The sequence below is a fragment of the Mustela nivalis genome (assembly GCF_964662115.1).
Source record: "Mustela nivalis genome assembly, chromosome: 14".
NCBI lineage: Eukaryota > Metazoa > Chordata > Mammalia > Carnivora > Mustelidae > Mustela > Mustela nivalis.
Genome location: NC_139033.1, coordinates 85,095,732 through 85,109,800, shown reverse-complemented (window position 1 = coordinate 85,109,800; position 14,069 = coordinate 85,095,732). Strand labels below are relative to the sequence as shown.

Sequence of the window (14,069 nt, the reverse complement as noted above, 5' to 3'; positions counted from 1 at the left end):
GGGATTTCATCAAGATCAAAAGCTTTTGCACAGCAAAGGAAACAGTTAACAAAATCAAAAGACAACTGACAGAATGGGAGAAGATATTTGCAAACGACATATCAGATAAAGGACTAGTGTCCAGAATCTATAAAGAACTTAGCAAACTCAACACCCAAAGAACAAATAATCCAATCAAGAAATGGGCAGAGGACATGGACAGACATTTCTGCAAAGAAGACATCCAGATGGCCAACAGACACATGAAAAGTGCTCCATATCACTCGGCATCAGGGAAATACAAATCAAAACCACAATATGATATCACCTCACACCAGTCTGAATGGCTAAAATCAACAAGTCAGGAAATGGCAGATGCTGGCGAGGATGCGGAGAAAGGGGAACCCTCCTACACTGTTGGTGGGAATGCAAGCTGGTGCAGCCACTCTGGAAAACAGCATGGAGGTTCCTCAAAATGTTGAAAATAGAACTGTCCTATGACCTAGCAATTGCACTACTGGGTATTTACCCTAAAGATACAAACATAGTGATCCAAAGGGGCACATGCACCCAAATGTTTATAGCTGCAATGTCCACAATAGCCAAACTATGGAAAGAACCTAGATGTCCAACAACAGATGAATGGTTAAAGATGTGGTATATATACACAATGGAATACTATGCAGCCATCAAAAGAAATGAAATCTTGCCATTTGCGACAACATGGATGGAACTTGAGTGTATCATGCTTAGTGAAATAAGTCAAGCAGAGAAAGACAACTATCATATGATCTCCCTGATATGAGGAAGTGGTGATGCAACATGGGGGTTCTAGTGGGTAGGAGAAGAATAAATGATACAAGATGGGATTAGGAGGGAGACAAACCATAAGTGACTCTTAATCTCACAAAACAAACTGAGGGTTGCTGGGGGGAGGGGGGTTGGGCGAAGGGGGGTGGGATTATGGACATTGGGGAGGGTATGTGCTTGGGTGAGTGCTGTGAAGTGTGTAAACCTGGCAATTCACAGACCTGTAACCCTGGGGATAAAAATATATGTTTATAAAAAATTAAAAAAAAATTTTAAATAAATTTTTAAAAAAGAGTTTATTTTTAAGGGCTTATTGGGTTACTCCTCTGCCTTTAGCTCAGGTCATGATCTCAGGGTCCTGGGATCGAGCCCCACATCGGGCTCTCTGCTTGGCAGGGAGCCTGCTTCCCCCTCTCTCTCTGCCTTCCTCTCTGCCTACTTGTGATCGCTCTCTTTCAAGTAAATAAATAAAATCTTTAAAAAACGATTTTATTTTTAAGTAATCTCTACACCTAACCTTTGCCTTGAACTTACAACCCCAAGATCAAGAATCACATGCTGCATTGATGACCCAGCCAGGTGTCCCTCATAATTTTATTTTTACGTTTTTTTGAGGAAATTCCATACTGTCTTCCACAGTGGCTGCACCACTTTGAATTCTCAACAACGGTGTAAAAAGTGTCCTTTTTCACACACTCACCAACAATTATTCTTTCTTGTGCTTTCGATATTAGCTATTCTGACAGGTGTGGGATGATATCTCACTGTGGTTTTCATTTGCATTTGCTTAATGATTAGTGATGTTGAGTATCTTTGCACACACATGTTAGACAACTGTATGTCATCTTTGGAGAAATCTGTGTTTTCTGCCCGTTTTTAATTAGATTTTTAGGGTGGGGTTTTTTGTGTGTGTGTGCGTTGAGTTATATAAGTTCTTTATATATTTTGGGTACTAACCCTTTTGGTTATGTCATTTTCAAATATCTTCTCCCATCCCTTAGGTTATCATTAAGTTTTATTGATTGTTTCCTTTTCTGTGCTAAAGATTTATATTTGATGTAGTCCCAATAGTTGATTTTTGCTGTTGTTAACCTTGCCTTGGGATATGTGTCTAGAAAAATATTGCTACAGCTGATTCAGAGAAATGACTGCCTATGCTCCTTATAGAATTTTTACATTTAAGTAGTACATTTAGGTCTTTAATCTATTTTGAGTTTATTATCATGTGTGGTGCAAGAAAATGGTCAAGTTTCTTTCTTTTGCATGTAGCTGTCCAGTATTCCCAACACAATTCATTGAAGAGATTTTCTTTTTCCTATTGTGCATTCTTACCTCCATTATTTAAGATTAGTTGACCATATAATCGTGGGTTTATTTCTGGGCTTTCTATTCTGTTCCATTGATCTATGTGACTATCTCTGTGCCAGGGACATACTATTTTGATTACTATCACTTTCTAATCTGTCTTGAAATCTAGGGTGTGATTCTTCCAGCTTTCTTCTTCCTTCTTCAGATTACTTTGTCTATTTAGGGTCTTTTGTGGTTCCATACAAATTTCAGAATTATTTGTTCTATTTCCATTAAAATGTTGCTGATAGTTTGATGAGGACTGCATTAAATCTGTAGATTGCTTTAAACAGTATGGACATTCTCACAATATTTATTCTCCCAATCTTTGAGTATGGAGTATCATTCCAATAGTCTGTGTCATCTTCATTTTCTTTCATAATTGTTTTATAGTTTCAGAATACAGGTCTTTTACCTCCTTAATTAAGTTTATCTCTATGTAACAAGACAAAACGAGAGAGGGAGACAAACCATAAGAGACACTTAATCTCAGGAAACAAAGAGAGGTTGCTGGAGGGGAAGATGATGAGAGGGATGGGATGGCCGGGTGATGGACATTGAGGAGGGTATGTACTATAGTGAGTGCTGTTAATTGTGTAAGACTGGTGAATCACAGACCTGTACCCTTGAAACAAATAATACTTTAAGTGTTAATTTTTAAAAAAGTTTATCCCTATATTATTAGTTTTTGCTCTGGTTGAATTCAGGTTTCCCATTAGCTCTGGGAATTTTTATTTAGTTTAGTTTATGGCCTTAAAGTTATCAAAATTTGTATTGAGAATTCCTTCTATGAGTATCACTGAAGATGAAGCAGATTTTCAGGAAGCTTGTATAAAAGGATCTGAGTGAAAGCATGTCTGTAAGATAAAACACTTCAAAATGGCGATGGTACAAGATCTGAGTTAAGGTCACTATAATGAAATTAACAAGATAATTTGATTATTTTTGTGATACACAGTACTTCAAGTAATAACATACCAGGATAGATTTCTAGGAGGGTGCCTGGGCACCTCAGTGGGTTAAGCCTCTGCCTTTGGCTCAGGTCATGTTTTCTGGATCTGGGATCAAGCCCTGCATCAGGCTCTTTGCTCAGCAGGGAAACTGTTTCTCCCCTTCTCTGCCAGTCTCTCTGCCTACTTGTGATCTCTGTCAAATAAACAAAATCTTAAAAAAAAAAAAAAAAAGATTTCTAGGAGTTATATGAAATTTTTTAAATTTTTATTTTTTTAAGATTTTATTTATTTATTTATTTGAGAGAGAGAGATCACAAATAGGTGGAGAGGAAGGCAGAGAGAGAGAGAGAGAGAGAGAGGAGGAAACAGACTTGCCGCTGAGCAGAGAGCCCAATGTGGGGCTCCATCCCAGAACCCTGGGATCATCACCTGAGCTGAAGGCAGAGGCTTTAACCCACTGAGCCACCCAGGTGCCCCTTAAACATTTACTTAATAAAATGTCTAAAAATAGAAATTAAAAAAGAGGGTTTTAGTATCATTTACATGACAATGCTTGCCATGTAATTTAACATACCAAGAAAGTCTAGTTAGTATAATTTTTCACAAAATCTTTGAAGTAATCAAATTCCATGGGTCCTTCTTCACTTTAGAATTTGATTTGGGGAAACATATTGGAATATATCAAAAGGTTTGAAAATTTGATTAAAATGATCACAAATCATTATGAAACAATATTTGACATTTAAGCAAAGTGACAAAAAAAATTCCAAAGGTGGATATAGTAGGTTAAATAGTTGTGAACAAAATTTTGCTAATTTAATAAGCAATAATAATAATAATTTTATAATAAGACTTGTTTTTTTAAATATTTTATTTATTTATTTGACAAAGAGAGGCACAAGAAAAGAGGGAACACAAGTAGAGGGTGTGGAAGATGAATACTCAACTTTTGCAGCAACATGGATGGGACTGGAAAAGATTATGCTGAGTGAAATAAGCAGGCTCCCCACTGAGCAGGGAGCCCCATGTGAGGCTCAGTCCCAGGACACTGGGATCATGACCTAAGCCAAAGGCAGATTCTTAATGACTGAGCCACTGAGGCATCCCTCAGTTTTTCTTTTTCTTTTCTTTTTTTTTTAAGATTTTATTTATTTATTTTAGAGAGAGCAAGAGCAAGCATACAAGCAGAGGGGAGTGTCAGATAAAGAGGGAGAAACAGACTACCACTGAGCAGGGAGCATGACCAAAGTCAGATGCTTTACCAACTGGGCCACCTAGGCGCCCTTGGTTTGTGTGTGTGTGTGTGTGTGTATTTTGTTTGTTAGTTTTCTGTTTTCCTTTTCTTCCTTTCTTTTGCACATAACTTCAAAGGTAAAGAAAAACTTCTGTTTTTGATTTCTTATTAAGAGCCGACTAATAGTTGAAAAGACCTTTTTCTTTTTAACAAAGGGAAAACAAAAATTTTCCAGCAGTATACTTTTGATATTAAAATTCTTTACTTACTTAAAAAATGACCCTAATCTTAGCCAGTACTAACCACACATAAAATTCTTAAACAAACAAACAAACAAAAAATTTTACTTATTTATCTGACAGAGAGCATGGGCAGGGGGAGAAACAGCACTGAGCATGGATCCTGATGCTGGGCTCGATCCCAGAACAATGAGAGCATGATCTGAGCCATAATCAAGGATTGAATGCTTAACCTGCAGAGGCACCCAATTGCTCCCACACATAAAATTTCTGTCCATGGGCTCCTTTTCCATTAGCCATCTAAGACTTTCTTTTTTGCATTCACATGTTGTACTTTGTTTTTCCTTTTTAAATAACCAGACTCACCTTAGGTTAAAATCACTCCCCTACTCCCAGACAAAAATGTATGGGCTTTTTGTTGTTGTTGTTCTGTTGTTTTGTTTTGTTTTGCTTACCAAAAACTCGTCTTACTTTCCTCACATAGGGTTGCTCCCTTTGTTATTTCCAGTAGTCTTAATTACATTTATTAGAATTAATTCTTAGAAACTTTTAATTTCTAGTGAAAGCTAAGTAGTAACCAATTGTGAACTGTTATACCAGAATTCTTTAGACTGACACATATTGAATATATTTCATAAATTCTAGAAATATCTGCCTTGAATAATACAATATAATAAAGCATAAAACATGAAACAGATTTACTAACACACCCAGATTTATATTTGGCTTCTCTGTAATGAGACAATAGTAGATAAACTGTGTTCAGCACATAAAGTTTCATTATATAGCTTATTTGGAAATGATCTAGATAATTAGTGAACTTAACTTTACTCCTTAGTTAACTTAGTTAAACTTGTAGATTACCAAAGATTTTGAAAATATTTAAAAGTTTACCTATAGGGGTTCCTGGGTGGCTCAATTACTTAAACATTTCACTCAGGATTGTGGCTCAGGTAATGATGTCTGGGTCCTGTGATCAAGCACTGCTTGGGCTCCCCACTCAATGGGGAATCTGCTTGAGGAATCTCTCTCCTTCTTCCCTTTCCCCAGCTCACTTGTTCACTCTCTCTGTCCCTCTAAAATAAATCTTTTAAAAATAAAAATAACATATAAATAAACAAAGTTTACCTATGAATGTTTTAATCTTACTTACACATGTATAACTTATTTATTCTCAATGATTATGTTTAGGCTACCCCCAAATCATCAAGAGGCATTAGATAAAGTCAACCATTGTTTCAAAATTTCTTTTCTTTTTTTCTATCCTGACAAACTTTGCCACATAAATAACAGAAAGGGTATGATTTTTAAACAAACATAAGCAGAATTGAAGTTTTACATTTAATGCTCAAAGAGGCAACCCACAGAATGGGAGAAGATATTTGCAAATGACAGTACAGACAAAAGGTTGATATCCAGGATCTATAAAGAGCTCCTCAAACTCAACACACACAAAACAGGCAATCATATTAAAAAATGGGCAGAAGATATGAACAGACACTTCTCCAATCAAGACATACAAATGGCTATCAGACACATGAAAAAATGTTCATCATCACTAGCCATCAGGGAGATTCAGATTAAAACCACATTGAGATACCACCTTACACCAGTTAGAATGGCCAAAATTAGCAAGACAGGAAACAACGTGTGTTGGAAAGGATGTGGAAAAAGAGGAACCCTCTTACACTGTTGGTGGGAATGCAAGTTGGTGCAGCCACTTTGGAGAACAGTGTGGAGATTCCTCAAGAAATTAAAAATAGACCTGCCACTGCACTCCTGGGTATTTACCCCAAAGTTACAGATGTAGTGAAAAGAAGGGCCATCTTTATTCCAATATTTATAGCAGCAATGGCCACGGTTGCCAAAATGTGGAAAGAACCAAGATGCCCTTCAACGGACTAATGGATAAGGAAGATGTGGTCCATATACACTATGGAGTATTATGCCTCCATCAGAAAAGATGAATACCCAACTTTTGTAGCAACATGGATGGGACTGGAAAAGATTATGCTGAGTGAAATAAGTCAAGCAGAGAGAGTCAATTATCATATGGTTTCACTTATTTGTGGAGCATAACAAATAGCATGGAGGATAAGGGGAGATGGAGAGGAGAAGGGAGTTGGGGGTAATTGGAAGGGGGGGGTCAACCATGAGAGACTATGGACTCTGAAAAACAATCTGAGGGTTTTGAAGGGGTAGAAGGTGGGAGGTTGGGGGAACCAGGTGGTGGGTATCAGAGAGGGTGTGGATTGCATGGAGCACTGGGTGTGGTGCAAAAATAATGAATACTGTTATGTTGAAAATAAATAAAATATAAATTTTTAAAAAGTGAAAAACCCCAAATACACCATTTCTCTTTACACCTTAAAGAACTGGAAAACCAACAACAAATTAAGCCAACCCCAGGCACAAGAAGGGAAATAACCAAGATTAGAGCAGAGATGAATGAGTTAGAAACTAAAGATAGAGTAGAACAGATCAATGAAATTAGAAGCTGGTTCTTTGAAAGAATCATTAAAATCGATAAACCACTGGTCAAACTAATCCAAAATAAAAGAAGGAGGACCCAAACTATTTAAATTCAATAAAGTGGAGAGGTCATGACTCTCCATGGAGAGTCCATTCTCCAATACCAGGAAAACAGAAGTAATCATCAGAAATTATTACCAACAGAGGCATCTGGGTGGCTCAGTGGGTTAAAGTCTCTCCTTTCAGCTCAGGTCATGATCTCAGGGTCCTGGGATTGAGCCCCGCATCGGGCTCTCTCCTTAGCAGGGAGCCTGCTTCCCCTCCTTTCTCTGCCTGCTTCTCTGCCTACTTGTGATCTCTGTCTGTCAAATAAATAAATAAAATCTTTAAAAAAAAAAAAAGAAATTATTATCAACAGTTATAGGCAATCAGATAAGCAACATAGAAGAAATGGAAGCATTCCTGGAAACCAATAAGCTTCCAAGACTGAAACAGGAAGAAATTGACAACCTGGATAGACTAATATCTAGTAATGAGATTGAAGCAGTGATCAAAAACCTCCCAATAAACAAGAGCCCAGGACGCAGCAGATTCCCTGGGGAATTCTACCAAACATTCAAAGAAGAAACAATACCTATAGTCCTGATGCTGTTTCCAAAAAATTGAAACAGAAGGAAAACTTCCAGACTCTTTCTATGAAGCCAGCATTACCCTGACACCCAAACGAGGCAAAGATCCCATCAATAAGGAGAATTTGGACCAATATCCCTGATGAATATGGATGCCAAGATTCTCAACAAGATCTTAGCTAGTCGGATACAACAGCACATTAAAAAGATTACCCACCATGACCAGGTGGGATTTATCCCTGGGATGCAGTGGTGGTTCAACATTCACAAATCAATGTGATAGAACAAGTCAATAAGAGATGAGAGAAGAATCACATGGTGCTCTCAATTAATGCAGAAATAGCATTTGACATTATACAGCATCCATTCCTGATTAAAACACTTCACTATATTGGCATAGACGAAACATTCCTCAACTTCATATAATCTATCTATGAAAAACCCACTGTGACTATCATTCTCAATGTGGAAAAGGTGACATCCTTCCCTTTGAGATCAGGAACACCTAATGTTTGGTGATGTATTTTCCTTATATTATTCTATAAAAAATAATATAAAATAATATTCAAATTACCTCTTATTTCTATAGCTTGGGGATCAGGATAAATCACCTCCACAACTTAAGTTCTGTAGGATCTCCACCATCCTAGTACTGGAGGAAACCATTCAGAGCAGGCACCACCAGGGTTTCCAGTTCTGACCAAGAGGAAATGCTCCCAATAAAGCAAGTCCTCTCACTTACAACTAAAAATATCTGGGAAAAATACAAACAAGTATAGGGAGACTCCATAAGGTAGAAGGAAGAAGGAAGACTTCCTATAAACCTTAGCTGTTGAGGGAAACACACCAGTGAGTTCCTTGGGTTTCTTCCCTTCTATTACCCCAAACACATGTAAGAGAAGACACTGCAGGAGCCTCCAACCAAGAATTACCCAGAGGGCCAGAAGAGAAAAAGAAAATAAAATCCAGCAAAACTCTAAAAATGTCAACCAGCATGGTCAGAGGATCTGAATATAAATTGGCCTGAGCAAAAAAAAATATTTTAGCAAAAAATTTAAAAAATATATATTTTATATTACCTTCACACACTAATGAATCCCCAAACTCTGCCTTCATGCAGGGCTCTCAGCAGTGCTGAGCAGACATCTAGTGTCCCTCCCTTCCTGGCAGAAAAGGACAGTGTCTGATTGTCCACCTTGTGTGGTGTCATTGGTCTCAGTGGAGAGCTGAGCCTCCACCCCACAGGAGCATCAGAAAGCCTGGGCAAGGTGGGGCCAGTGGGCTACTTAGCATTCCAGTTCTTCCCACCTATAATTTTGGCAGATCCCCAGAAGCTCAACAGATGTCCATCCACCAGCAGGAACACTGATTGGTGATTTAAGGCAGAGCTGTTCTGCATTCATATACCCCTGCTGGTGACTGTGGGGCCAGTAAGAGCATACCCTGGACTCCCACCTAACATTAACACAATGAATAAGGGGCTACAAGGCAGGAATGCTGGCTTTGCATTTGACCCCTCCCTTCCTGTTGTCAGTGAGGGCATAGAGCCCAGTGAGTTGCTGAGAATTCATCCTCTGCACTTCCCTTCAGGCCTGGGCATCCCTCTCTGGGGTCAGCAGGGTCCAGCTCAGAGCCCGTCTCACAACACCCTCACTCACACAGTGGGTACTTGGAGGGGACACTCTTGCCCCACTTCCTCCAGCAGGGCGTCAGCAGCAAGACTATGGGATTGAACACTCCACTTTTCCTGGGGCCACTGGGAAGCTGACATAAAATCCCAGACCTCTTGCTGCTCCTCAAGGGGGAGAATCACCTGATGATTGAAGGAAGGTAATTGGGACCCCAACATTACTTGATAAATATCCAAAAATATCCAGGATCCAGGAAAAAGGACCAAATTGTCTTGCCAAGAACCAGGAAAATCAAACCTTGAATGAGAAAGGAGACTCAACCATCACAAACACTGAGGTCCCTCACATGCTGACATTATGGAACAGATATTTTCAAGCAACAATCAGAAAATCTATCACAGGAGCCTCTACAAAAACTCTTAGAATACATGGAAAAGTCAGAAATATGCCATTGAAATAGAAGTCATCAAAACACACCAAATGGAAAGTATAGAAGTTAAAAATACAACAGATGACACTGAAAAAGAAAACTCTCTGGAGAGACTCAAGAGTAGGTAACACCTACTTAGGATATGTTTGTTGAAAACACAAATGGACTACATTCACTCTGCCTGATTTCCACACCCATGAGTAGTCTCCTGAGACTGTCACCAGGCGGAGCTGTTCACCCACTCAGAGCTGGCAAGGCCTGAAACCAACTGAAATAGTTCCACCTGACTGGGCCCTGCACCCCCTGCTCACTGTCTGGGAGAGAGTTGCCAGCAGCTGCTTCCTCTCAGGGGACAAACTCAGAATGCTTAACTTCCCCAGCCCACCTCTTTGGATTTCAGCTACAAGCTGGGCCTAGGACCCAGAACCAAATGGCATTGTAGGCTCATATTTGCATAATGCACCACCAAACACACCCTTTCCCCCTGGAGCTCAGGAGGAGATAAAAGACACATCCCAGAGACCAGCACCAGCTGTAAGGCCACGGGACCTTTGGGAAGTCCACACCATGACCTGGACTCCACTCTTCCTCCTCCCCCTCCTCACCTACTGCCCAGGTTCATGCAGATTTGACAGCCACCTTTTGAGGGGAATCCCTCTGCCTTTATTCTTCATTCTAATATGTGTCTATTTTCATTTCAGGGACCAGTTCTGAGGCTGTGGTGACCCAGGAGCCCTCAATGACTGTGTCCCCAGGAGAGACAGTCACTCTCACCTGTGCCTCCAGCTATGGCACAGTCATCGATAAACATTATCCATGTTGGTTCCAGCAGAAGCCTGGCCAATCCCCTAGGACATTGATTTATAATACACACAATAAACCTTCCTGGACCCCTGCCCGATTCTCAGGCTCCCTCCTTGGGGGCAAAGCTGTCCTGACCCTCACAGGGGCCCAGCCTGAGGATGAGGCTGAGTACTACTGCTTCCTACAATATGCTGATGGGAGGCACAGTGAGAGACCCAGATGAGGAAGGAAGACATAAACTGTTGTTTCAGTGTGTGGGTACAAATAAGATCATGTGATGCTGGCACACCATGACCAGACACCTGAGCTCTCAGGGTAGCCTAAGGGTTAAACCATCCTTAGAGAGGCAGAGATGCGACATGGTCTGAATTTCTTCCCATTCATGTTTGAGTCCTGAAGTGGAGGAAATATATCAATGTTCTGGGAGGTACTGCTTTTTCGGAAGAAAAAAAAAAAAAAAAAGCAGATTTCAGTGCTTTTATAGTAGACAAGGATCTCTATGTGCATGGATCAGAATTAAAATTTGAGGCAAAACACATTTCCTCCAGAAAAAAAGGAGCATCTCTAATATTCTTTGTCAGCTAAGAACAAAGGAAACACTCATTTAGTATATTTCTAAAGTTTCATGGTGCGCCTGACTGGTTCAGTCAAAAAAGGGTGGGACGCTTGATTTCACAATCTGAGTTTAAGTCTCAAGTTAGATGCAGAGATTCCTTAAACAAATAAATAAACCCTTCAAATTTTAAAAAAATAAGCAACATAAAGTTTATTGTATTAGTTTGCACTTTAACACAATGCAAGTATATTCTAATACTTTTTAAAATATTAAGAATTATGAATATTTTTGTAATAATACTTCATTCCTAATACTCTGGGATAAATTGCATCCTCCCAAAGAACATATGTTGAAGTTGTAGCCCTGAGGACTTAATAATATGCCCTGATCCAAAAAATAGGTTTGTCATAGAGGTAATTGGTTAAGGTGAGGCTATACTGGCGGAAGGTGGCCTTCTAGTTCAGTATGACTACTAGTGTGCTTAAAACAGGATGGTCACATGGAGACAAGAAGGGCACCATGGGAAGCTGGAGGCAGAGTGTGCAGAGTTCGCAGCTTCACCCAGGGAATGCCAAAAATTGCCCTCAAAGTGCTAGTTAGTCAGGGGGTGGCAGGGAAAGATTTCCCTACAGGTTCCAGAGAGAACATGGCCCCACCCTATGAATCTGGGGCTTTTAGCCTCCACACCTGTGAGATAGTCACTTTTTCTTGAAGCCACCCAGTTTGTGCTACTTTGTTATGGCAGCCCTAAGAATCTAAAATATCACACGGTCAGTATCTTTCTGAATTTGAACACTTTCTTCCCAATGGGTTTTTAATTGTTACACAATTACACAAAGAGTTATGTTGATATTTCATATTTTGCTAATGTTTCAAGCACTCCTAGGGTCATGGAAGGTTACTACAAGTAATTTGCCATGAGTTTAAAAGTCTAGAAATGGAGAATTACTGCTTAATAGTGCTGAAACATTGCATTCAAAAGGTAGACACCCATTAGGTGGTTCCAATTGATTACTAGTGCAGAAGACTCTGAAATTGTGAAGTTGTGAAGATTATCTTGCGTGTATTAAAATGGATCTGGATCTAGTGAGTGAAAAGAGAAATGCCTACTACCTTCAGTGGGAAACCCTCAGTACATTACTGTGGAATGGTAAAGGAAAGAGTTTATGTCCTAGAGAGGCTGATTGGAAAACAGAATAGATTGAAACTTGAAAAGCATTCAGGCACCAAAACCAGCGTGGCCTTTCTACATGTGTTAGATCAGTTAGTCTCACACTTCAATGTACATATTAATCTTACATGCAGAATCTTGTAAATAGATTCCTTTGAGTCTGGAGAAGGGCCTGCGATTCTGCATTTCTAAATCACAGAGAATGGCATTAGAAGGAAATGATCTGCAGAGAACTGAAGAGAAATTTCTGGCAGAAAGAACTGATGCCTTTGGATTAGAGAAGAAACCCCAGTCCACATATCCCAAGGACAGAGGCCTCCTGTTCAGACATATGCCCTCTTGCCTTTCCCTCCACTCTCTCCACTGTATTATTTCTAGGACTTTCCCTCCATAATCAATGCTTCTCAGGTCCAGCTCTGACCTAGTCTGGTACCTGACCATCCAGAATATCCTGGAAGAAGATGATAATGACTCCAACTGTTCAACAAACCATGGTTATGGGAGGAGTTTTGCCTACCCACCATGTGACAGCAGGAATAGTGAGAAAGAAACACACAGCTGGTCTGCCATGGACCCATGTCCCTCCCCTTGGATGACTCACTTCACCCTGCTTAGAAAGTTTTCATCTTCTGAGATATTTTGGGAATCAGCACATGTCTGTGAATTCCTGTCCCTGCATGCCCTGCCTGCTCTTGGTCCATAGAAATGTTGCCTTACATTGCAAAATATTTTCTCAGGTCTTTCTAGAATCATGAGAGGTAATACCTTGACAGGTATTATTCTTGCCACTTTCCTGCTCCCTGATGGGTTTTAACTTTTGAGGATGTTGAGCCTTTCACTGGTGCATTCATAGCACCAACCCCATCCTCACTCTTCGGTTCCTATTGACCTCATTGCTCACTCATTTAGTTCTTGGTTGGTCAGGGCTCAGAGTAGAAATCCATTACTGAATTGTTCTGTCTAAAAGCAACAGGAATCATGATCCCTTAAAATTAGAGGGCAGAAGACATTTTAATTAGAAGAGGGTGGAAAAAATTATGGCAAATAGCAGTGACCAGAGAGGACTACCACGGATAATGCAGTGGGCATGCCTATGTGGGTGCAGCATTCCAGGCCACAGGGCAAATAGTAGTCACTGAGGATAGTATTAGTCTATACAATGAAAAGATAAAGAATGGATGTACAAAGGACTAAGTGTAGCCACCCCAATAAAATGATACGTCTCATTGCCCACGTTATTGATTCAAACCAATTTTCATGCTTTGACATCTTTGTGGGGTTTTTTGTTTTTATTTTTTGTTTTTGAGAAAGATAACATAAGCCAGGTAAGGGACAGGGGAGAAGCAGACTCCCTAAAGAGAAAGGTGCTGGACATAGAACTCCATCCAGAGACTCCAGGACCATGACTTGAGCCAAAGGCAAACACTTAACCAACTGAGCCATGCAGGTTCCCAAACTTCTTTTTAAGGTTTTTATTTATTGGCATGGTAACCTACAGGCCTTCAGAACCAGCCACGAGGAGGGGTCCCTGGGCAGCACAAACCCAGCCTCAGGGAGAAGCACCTCAGGAAGACAAAGGCAACAGACATGGAAGCCAAGGACCAGTCACCAGAACTGGCCCATGCGGGACACAGTGCCCCGCGAGGGGGAGACCCACAGAGACGGCCTGCAGCAGGCACAGTAGAGGCTTCTGGGTGCCACCAGATCAGTTGACTTGGGGAGCCAGGAAACACCTGCCTGGAATTGGCCGAGACCATGACTCCCGCTGTCCAATGCCCCAGCATCCCCACCTCTATGCACTGTAAAGCTGACCT

At 40.3% G+C, this 14,069-nt stretch overlaps 1 protein-coding gene and 2 gene segments (V, D, J or C); 2 read left to right on the top strand and 1 right to left on the bottom strand.

The window, feature by feature from the left end:
* LOC309847518 (immunoglobulin lambda-1 light chain-like) overlaps positions 1–14,069 on the top strand; it is a 1,783,291-nt gene that overhangs the window by 716,251 nt on the left and 1,052,971 nt on the right.
* LOC309847513 (immunoglobulin lambda-1 light chain-like) overlaps positions 1–14,069 on the top strand; it is a 1,777,964-nt gene that overhangs the window by 716,251 nt on the left and 1,047,644 nt on the right.
* LOC309847501 (zinc finger protein 280B-like) overlaps positions 1–14,069 on the bottom strand; it is a 460,063-nt gene that overhangs the window by 381,517 nt on the left and 64,477 nt on the right. For 2 of the 13 annotated variants that reach the window (XR_014302473.1, XR_014302474.1), the window contains one exon: positions 9,262–9,476. The exons of the other annotated variants lie outside the window; for them this stretch is intronic. The gene's annotated coding sequence lies outside the window, so the exon portion shown is untranslated. Of the gene's footprint in view, positions 1–9,261; positions 9,477–14,069 lie in introns of those variants that run through there. 13 annotated transcript variants of the gene reach the window in all.